A 9,952-nucleotide genomic window follows, 5' to 3' on the forward strand; every position below is an offset into this window, starting at 1 on the left:
TTCAAAGAAATAGTCGACAAGATACTATGCCCAGTCAGCAGTGGACCTCTATCGGTTGATGATGCAAGCACTAACCTGCAAACGTTATTATAAACTTTCAACGGTTTGTCTTTGTGTTACAACAAAAGTTGCTATAAACCCGCGCTGCGCCCACGCCGCAGAAATAGTGTTGGGCGTCGCAAAAATCGATATTGATACAAAAGAACCGAAGGAGATTATCGGCCTTATCCCCAATTTCATCTAAATACCCGCTATAATCCACGAGTACAATGGTGACAAAAATAATAAATATGGCGTCGCCGCCCACCGGCACAATGCCTAGCAGTCTGTGTTTCAATATTTTTGTATCAGGGGTGATTAGCGATAGCAGGGGGCGAAAAAGTGGAATGAAACAAACCAGTTATTGATATGGTCACGAATAGTGTTTGGGGTAATGGGTCCTATTTCTGGCGATCTCTCTAATATTTTCGGTCATACCTATTTAAAAAAAAAACATTATAATATATTAATAGTTCTACACTACGGGTACATTTCCCGAACATCGAACAAGTGGTAAAACCATCGATGTAGGTGCAACCTGACGATTCAAAACCACTTGTAGAAGTTGATTGGAATATGAATCTTTTTTTTTTGCGGACTTGCATAATCTGCGAAATAAGGCAGTAGCTGTATATGGAGCAAATGACAACAATTAGACTTTTAGTCGTAGATAGTATAATATTTGCAGCATTATGCTACATTTTATTTAAATTTAAAAAAAAGGCTGAGCTGTAAAGAAGTAACAGGCAAACAGACGTATTTCAGGTCAATGTTACTAAGAAACTTGGCAATTGGATGAAAAGTATTTGGCGCAGTGGCAGCGACTCAGGGAGGCAAAGTTTTTAACTCGTTTATCATGTCTGTGTGTCTGTTTTCAATAGGAAAAGAATAATGCGTATTCCCAACAAAAATACAGGCCCCATTAAATACGCCCCACTCGCGCCTAATCTGGCAACAAAGCGATGTTGGAACATTTTGGCGCGAAAATAATGAAGTGCACGTGCCCTGGCCTGGGACCCTCGGACCAGGACACCAGGAGACCAGAAGCGCTGGAGCGGGAACAATGGGCCACGTGTCGATCACTATCAATACCATCGACTGTTCCCGCGGTACAAAACGCACAGCACTGCCGACTAAAACATTACAACAATCGTAATAAATGGAAGCCGGAGAAGAAAGCTATTAATCTGTCAGATGAGAATCGTCTGTTTTGTACGTGATCGTGTTTTAATTTCTTCTTAATTTCGCATAGTTAATTTAGTTTCAAATACTTGTGAAAATCTTCATTTTACTATATCGAATTAAAACTTTAAAAGACAGCTCTACTACCCTGCTTTTATTTTAGATCTTAGATGACAAACTTCATTAGTAAAATTATTTTTTCTATAATATTGGTCTTAGAATATATCCCCGTACGATCCCGGGCGCACTAATTTTTCGAAGTTATATGCGTTTAATATCAGTCGCTTAACTGAAGGAAAACATCGTGAGGAAACCTGCATTTCTGAGGAAAATCAAAGAGTTCCTATTGGAGTTTTAAAAACAACGTGGATTCAGTCCCAGGCATAATAGACTTTTTATATTTCTGAGCTCATTAATTGCTCAACTTGCTTATTACTGATGAAAAATTTTAAAAAATCGATATTTATTGCAGGACCGCAAACCAAAAATAAAAGTACAGGATCGCAGTCAAACACCAACGATCATGACTTGCATTCGTAATGCACGCAATAAAATAATAATTATACACATGCGACTTATTAGCCGTTCACATTACGATTCATGAATTAAGAAACCAATTAAAATAAACTCTGGTAATAAGCGATAAGATCTAAAATTGTTTGTGATAATTCAGCAACATACACTGTTTTACTTCGGATATACGACAAGTAAAAGCAAAATAACAAAAGGTTTAACAATAGAAGTGTGTCGTATCATTTGTTAAACGTCCCTTTTGATGACGACCACTATTATTTTATGAATGATGGGAGGACGCAGGGATAAAATATTTTACAAGCTCCCTTAATATTCCTAAATTTTCATTCTCATCTTTACCGATAGTTACGTTTTGGCTTTGTATTTTTATTTGTGACAGACAATGTAGATAAATGTTTATACGTATTGCGGTTTCCATTTTATGTTGAAGGAAGTTTTATGAAATAGTTTTATTAGACAATAGTGTAATAATAGTAATGTAATAGTAGTAGTGTAGTACCAATAATAATGCATTTCTAGTTACTGAAATATTTTTAGAAAATTATCAGTGCCCATTTCATAAAATGTTTAGCTGTAGGCATGGGCTGAGCATTGGCAACTCTACCTGTTTCTGATAAGATTTTTATTTTCTAGTGTCTAGAGTAAGATTTTTTATTCAAATAACTCTGTAAGTGCTTTTGAAATTAAAATACCCTTCCTATTGAAAAAAACCAGCAAAAACTCGCAAAGAAAAACCAGTTTCAGTCCCTAACTAAAAGTCGTTTAGGTACTCACTAAATTTTCTTTAATAAAACAAAGCAAGTTAAAAATGCAATAAAACAATCTTTTGAACTTGAACTTCCGATTGCTTTATTGCCACTAATATGAACAAAAAGATATTCATAAAACAATTCGCAAAATTGCCGAAATAATTTATTAAAGTAGGGCAACATCGTCACACGACATCCCCATTCATAAAAGATTTTTATTGTCGCTTCTCCAACGTATAAAAGAGTAACTTATTGCCACCTACATTTTAAAATACACTTACAGGTTATGACCTTAGGGTTTATTTTTAAGTGGAGCATGTTTGTAACTAAAGATAATAAAGGCAATGTCTACGTCATTTGACTAACGACACCTTAATGCGGAGTATTTAGTCAAGCTGGAACGGTTTTATTGTGAGAGACAAATGTATCGAAAAGTTTTAATTTTGCTTTATGACTCGAGTATTTGTGCCCCTTTATCACAATATTATAACCCTTTGGTAATATTGTGTAGTTTTTAGTGAAATCGTTTCATATCATAGTTTTACTAGTTTTGTACAAGATGTCTATTTACGTTGAAAAAGTTAAATGTTTCAGCATCTCTCGAAATCTCTGAGAAGGCCATGTCCAAAGTCAGAATCTCCTCTTTTTTGAAGTTGGTTAAATTTGTTTTCAGTTTAGTTTTTATTAAGTACTGAAATTTGCATCCCTTAAATTAGTAGTTTTTAAAGTACCCTTTCGGATTTTTTCCTACCCATCTGCCAAATTTTACGATTCTAGGTCAATGGGAAGTAGGTACTCTATAGGTTTTCTTGACAGATGCGACAGACGGACATTAATATTTCCTCCGTATAAAAATTTCAAAATAAATTTATTGTACAGAGATCGTCCGGTTACAGTTTTATTATAATTAAAGATAATAATTATCTACTAGCTATCCTTATCAAGTACACAATCCCAAACGCGCCTAAGTAAAAAGCAATAAAAGACAATCCCCCAAGATTAGCTGCCCTAATACCATAAAGAACGATACAGACGGGGTGAGGTCACCACGGGGCGCCTTTGTACTTCTTTATTGGTGTCCGCGGGCTCCCCGACGCGCCGAGCTAGTGACTAGTGACGGTTATTGGGACCTTTACCCTAGTGTGATATGGCCATATTTGTTAATTGCGCTATTAGTTAACACATAAGTTATAGTCACAGTTACTAAATAAAAATATATACACGATAAGATCCGATTGCTTATTATATTACTAGTGGTTGCCCGCGACTTCTTCCGCGCGGTTTTAGTTTTTAAAAACCCCGAAGAGACACTTTGATTTTGTGGGAGAAAAAGTAGCCCATGTCCGTCTCCAGGATGCATATATATACTAAATAAATGATACCCGCGCCTTCGGTCTGATTATAGTACGCGACAGGTCGAGATGGCAATGGGGGTATGGGGCGGGGGGATGCCCCGCACATCCGCACGTGACCAGCGCTTTTCCGCACCGGGCTAGCGCAGGAGCTGTGCTGGTGTGCGGGATGTCCCCACCCCGATTGCCATCTCGACCTGTCGCGTACTATTGGTTTTTTCCGTGTTTTTCATAAATCCCGTGGGAACTCTTTCATTTTCCGGGACTAAACTGGTTAATGTTACTAGGAATTATATTGGTAAAGTTATATGTAGTTCAAAATACCTCCTTTTACAAATGAACGGCTAAAGAATTAGCCACTTTATCGACTTCATCGTACAATGGAATATAATAAATTCAAGAGGGAATTTGTCAAACAACTTCAAGTGTTGCAAGTGCAATTGAGTAATTGTAACATTTGAAAATGATTTTATAATGTTTTGTGAACAATATCAGTTGCCGAGGGCGATACTTATTTATTTATAGTTGAATGCTCTTAAATTTTAAACTGTTGAAGAGTCCCACCTACCTACGAGTATTATTTACTTAGTGCTTTTGTGTTCAAAATCAAAGCGTTCCCTTGGGATTTTAAAAAATTTGATAAATCAACGACGACTAAGTCGCGTCCATCATCTAGTTATGAATAATGGAAGGGGTCATAACGCTCAGCATCGAAAAATATAGAAGAGAGATCAAAATAGTCCTATAGTTCGCGACAGGTTGACATGGCAATCGGGGTATGAAGCGGGGGGACGCCCCGCACACCCGCACGTCACCCGCGCAACTCCGCATCGGGTTAGCACGCGTGCTGTGCGGGTATACACGGCGTCCCGACCCCGATTGCCATGTCGACCTGTCGCGAATTATAATTCCAGGGAAATTAGGAAGTTAAAATAAATGAAATGCACGTATGTATTTCTTACTAATACAAGTTAGTAAGAAATAGGAATACTTAACTGAAGTTTGACATTTTGTTTTTTAATTATAGGTTCCATAATCTTAGGATTAATGATTGTTACGTCCTTTCATAATATGCTCATAGCTTTAGTCCTATGTAATAATTATATAAATTCAACAATTTCGACCATAAAAAGGAGTACAATTGTACCTACTTAGAATAAATGATTTTGACGTTGACTTTGACTTTGATAGAAACAACGATTTGTGTATAATAAAATGGTGTAACCGTGACTCATAGATAATGTTCGACTATTTCATCAGCATCATTAAGAGCAGAGTGGCGCAGTGGAAGCGTGCTGGGCCCATAACCCAGAGGTCCGTGGATCGAAACCACGCTCTGCTAGAAAACCTTTTTTATTTTTTTTGCTTTTATTTTTTATTTAATTTTTATGTTTATATCAAAAAATACAATAATGTTACTAAAACATTTAATTTTATCTGCCATTTTATACAGCAGGTAATAATTCTACACGTAACGTAAGCAGTGATTGAAATATTATGATGAGTCATCATAAATAGTCAATACTCTATATTAGGTACTTTGTAATAACCTATTTGGCTTTGCTGTTCTATTGTTTGCTTGCCAAGTTCTTAGACTTACAGAATAAGTAACTACCAACTGATTTAATTACTAACTAGTGCTGTTCTACTCTATTGACTGCAAGACAAATACATAGACAGCTTGCACCCCGGGGATGGACATAGGCTACTCTTTGTCCCGAAAAAATCAAAGCATTCCCATGGTATTAAAAAATCTTAATTAAAATCGGTTCATTAGTTTAGAAGCTACGATGCCACAGACAGATACATACTACAAAATATTAATGATGTTAAATAAATAAAACTTATATGGATTCTAGTATGGACGAAAATAGCAAACGCCCTGTAAAGACACTGCTTTGACCCGCGGCTATGAAGCTCGTGGCGAATCAAGGATCCCTAACGTACCCAACTGTGAAGCAGAACGGAGGCCAGCCGCGCGGGGTTTTGTTTAAAAACAACCGCAAACAAACAGCCGCGGTTGTTTTATCGTGGGATATTGATAATTTATAACACGTGCCGCCAGCCGATGTTTTTACAAACGTCCGCGCAATTCGCTTTTGTTTTAACAAGGAAAATGGCTGTTGAATTGTGATAAGTATCATTGGTTTGGTTGCGTTCTGCGGACGCGCGGCTGTGTGGAAATGTTTGTTGATGTTGCAAGTATTTTTTTGCCGATTGGTCGGGCGGAATGCGGCATCTGTCATATTATTGTTTCCTTCCCTTTCAGTGTAATTTTTTCGCATAAGTAGACATTTTTTTTATTCATTACTAGCTGATGTCCGCGTCCTTGTCCGCGTGGATTTAGATTTTTAGAAATCCCGAGTGAACTCTTTGATTTTCTGGGACACAAAATAACCGATGTCACTCGTCAAGTCTTTAACTATACCCATGCAAAAAATCAAGTCGATCGGTTGCATTTGAATTCAATTCGTTAAAGGACGTCATAGGATTGACCAAATCAATTTGTACCTACTTTACAAATTGTGGTTCCTACAAAACTTAAAGCTAGCTTTATTTAATTACCTTGTGTAGATGATCAATATTTAAAAAAATTGTTTGTGCTAAATATGAAACATTCTTATTTACCAGGTTCTCACATCGGATCTAGGTACTAGGGTGCTACCATTTTTTATTGGACATAAGGACCTGCTTATTTACTCCAAGCAATTAGAAACCTGATTGTAGTCACGTTTTAGCAGAAGTGCTCTTAATAAAATTTAGCGACGCTTTCAGTAATTGCGTATACGCGCAGTAGGCACCGACTAGTGCGTACCCTCCACTACATCACCGCCCCACATTATTATGTAGATTCCAATTTAAAACCACTTGTTATCTAGTTAGCGACGAAAAATACCTAACTACGGCCCCCAAATTAGCCCCCGGCTGCCTGCTCCGCCGTATATAATCGATGGCAATTGACAAACGAAGCGTTCTTCTGTCAAATTCTAGTTTTCAGAGTAACAAAAGAGATGTACAACCCTAAACTGCAACAACATTAATTTGCCAATCAATACTCGACTGTAAATCTTTACGATAAGATATTATGTTACATGATACTTTTAGGGTTGTCGATCGTTGTGGATGATCGCCGGAGGTGGCTTTGCCCTAGGTGCGTAATGGGGGTCTTGTTATGATAATCGGTGCCCTGAGGCCAAGGGCTGCCTGCTGCTAAGATCCTATTCGATGGAATGGTCATCGATTGGGAACGTTATTCCGATAGGATTGGGAACAATAAAATGCTGTACTCCATTCAGTTTTGAGAGCATCACTTCACATTTAGGATTTTTAAGTGTAAATCTTCTACAAAACTTTCTAGTTATTTTAGGTGGTCTTATAATAATATAAGTATGTTTAAAAAATCCGAGCTTACTCCAGAATGCATGCAGGCTACCCAGGTCAGCGAGGACTTCGGGGAGTGTTGTTGGGAAGCCAAGCTTCTCTTTGGTGTCTTAGACTTTTACCTACACTAGATACTTTTGATTTGCTTTAGTCAATTTTGTGAGCTTCTAGCTACAGATAATTCATTCAGAATCTTCATTAGATTTCAACGGGTTCAAATCATAGATATGTGTTCAAATCCAATCAGTACTAGTATAAGCTACGGAAAATTAAAAGAGAAGAATGAAAATATCCTCATGAGATATCTAGTATTTTAAGTGTTTCGTACCTCAAAAAGGAAAAAGGATATATGGATCACTTTTTTCAAAATAATGAACTTGTGAAGGAACATAAGTATAAATATGCAGTACCAAACAGTTAATAGAGAGTTGATCTCTTAACCCTCCATGCTGAGTCATTCTCTAATTAGCGGGTCTTGGTAGATCAAAATGTAATTTCAGCTATGAAGCCAGACCTCGGTGAAGGGTGAAATGGTAACGAGTGGGAATTACCCAGTTGCGTCCGATTCATTCCCGCACTTTATAATGCCGCTTATAATCATCAATCACTATTTTAGCCAACATACAACATCCCCCCAGATAAAATCGGACGAACTCCGGATGGGACTAGGTACAGAAGAAAAACCGCACAAGTCTCATGTTTTGGTCAACTAGAATTTTCTAGATATCTTCACCACCGTGCAAAAGCTCATCCACTAGTACTAGTAGTAGTAGATAATATTTATTATAATTATTACTCGTAGATAAAAAGTAAGTTACCTAAATTAAAAACAATTTGAAGCTTTTTTAACGTTTAAACTGGTTTAAACTATCGTGAGTGATTTCCAAAATAAGTAGGTATAGATTGTTACGGCTTTTGTGGACACTAATGGGTCAGCAATTATAGCGGAACATATCCACAATTCGGGTACGACTCACTATACATATACGGTTCGACAACGTTTCCGGATTATCCCTAAGGAAAAGTTTCTAATACCGCAAAAGATACTGGAAGCGATCGAAATTAGCCGCCCCCCGAATTTCAATCGTGACAATGGATGGATGATGCAGCGTGGACACCACACCACCACCACCACCAGCGATGAAGATCAGCAGGAACTGTCGGGAGATGATTTGCAGCCATCTCCCCGCGCCCCTCCCCTCCCTCTCCCACTGAGGCACCCTCACGGTGGCGGTCGACGCGCAGCGAGCTGAGTCCCTATGGAAAAGGACCCCGGATGAGTTCCAAACTAAAGCCAAAGTCAAAGTCAAAATCATTTATTCAAAGTAGGTACAATAATTGTACTTCTTTTGATGGTTGAAATTGTTAAATTTGCACGATATAGTGGTGATAATTAATTACGTAACTTAAAACTAAAGCAACGAGGGCTACTAGTCGGGCTTACGTCGAATACCCATACGGGTATTCGACGTAAGCCCGACTTATTATAGGTACCGTATACCGACGAATTATAGGTATGGATTGTAACGGTTATACAGCCGTTACAATCCATACCTATAATTTGAAGCTGTATTAAAACTGCCGTTATCTGGACGCTGACGGATTGGACGAGTGACAACCACACAATTGGATACCTACAGAACAAACTGGGACAAAGCTGTCTCTGCCATGTCACGTCCACGACCCAGCTACCTATGACGCACTCCGCATGCCGTCCTCATACCTTGCCGAGGTCATTCACTGTGAATTATTGCTTGCCTCCTTCAAATTACAGATGAACATACCTAACAGCTGCTACCTACTTTTTAACCCCCGACCCAAAAAGAGGGGTGTTATAAGTTTGACGTGTGTATCTGTCTGTGGCATCGTAGCTCCTAATGAACCGATTTTAATTTAGTTTTTTTTTGTTTGAAAGGTGGCTTGATCGAGAATGTTCTTAGCTATAATCCAAGAAAATCGGTTCAGCCGTTTGAAAGTTATCAGCTCTTTTCTAGTTATTACTGTAACCTTCACTTGTCGGGGGTGTTATTTTTAACACTTGTAAATAATTTTCATTTGAAGTCATTCACATTGTGTTGTTCCCTCTAATTACAAATGAGCATAAATTGCTACTTTGAAATAATTTTTATTTGGTGAAACCAATGACCTCATTGGGTGAAACTAAGTATTATTTTTCTTCATAGAGATTTCACTTGTAAGTGTTTTAAGTGCAAAAATGCACTTTTCGTGAAAATTAATTAGACCAGGTGTTTCTTTTTTTCTAACACGTAGCGATGTGAGTGTTCTCGCTCTCACGCTCTTAGCTTGGGTCGATGACAATTTATAATATGAAAAGGCTTTTCACGTGTTTTTTCACATGCTACCAATGCCATGTAACTAATAACACCTTATTGATAAAGCACATCTCTGTTCTGACTCCGAACGACGCCGACGTATGGAAAAAAATTAGACTTTCATACTACATACTTTCATGTTATCACAATTTTTGTAACGTAGACTACATAATATCTACACTTCTTACTTCTAGTTTGTTATCGAACAAAAAATAACTATTTTATTTGTAAACCACTGTCCACTGTTTTTTATGCCTTTGTTTACTTTACCGGTGCACGCGATCGTCTATCCCCCTTCTACATCTACCTTCTCTGTCACATTTTGACAGATCGCCGCACGTGATACGTCGCTTATCACAGTTTATCGACTTCCGCGATATAA

At 37.8% G+C, this 9,952-nt stretch overlaps 1 non-coding gene across 1 annotated transcript; it reads left to right on the forward strand.

Annotated features, from left to right (window-relative positions):
* The first annotated feature begins 5,126 nt into the window (after positions 1–5,126).
* Positions 5,127–5,198, forward strand: Trnam-cau. Its single transcript has one exon. It is a non-coding gene; the product is annotated as a tRNA-Met (tRNA).
* Positions 5,199–9,952: the final 4,754 nt, after the last annotated feature.

This window comes from Maniola jurtina, chromosome 7 (assembly GCF_905333055.1).
Source record: "Maniola jurtina chromosome 7, ilManJurt1.1, whole genome shotgun sequence".
Taxonomy (NCBI): domain Eukaryota; kingdom Metazoa; phylum Arthropoda; class Insecta; order Lepidoptera; family Nymphalidae; genus Maniola; species Maniola jurtina.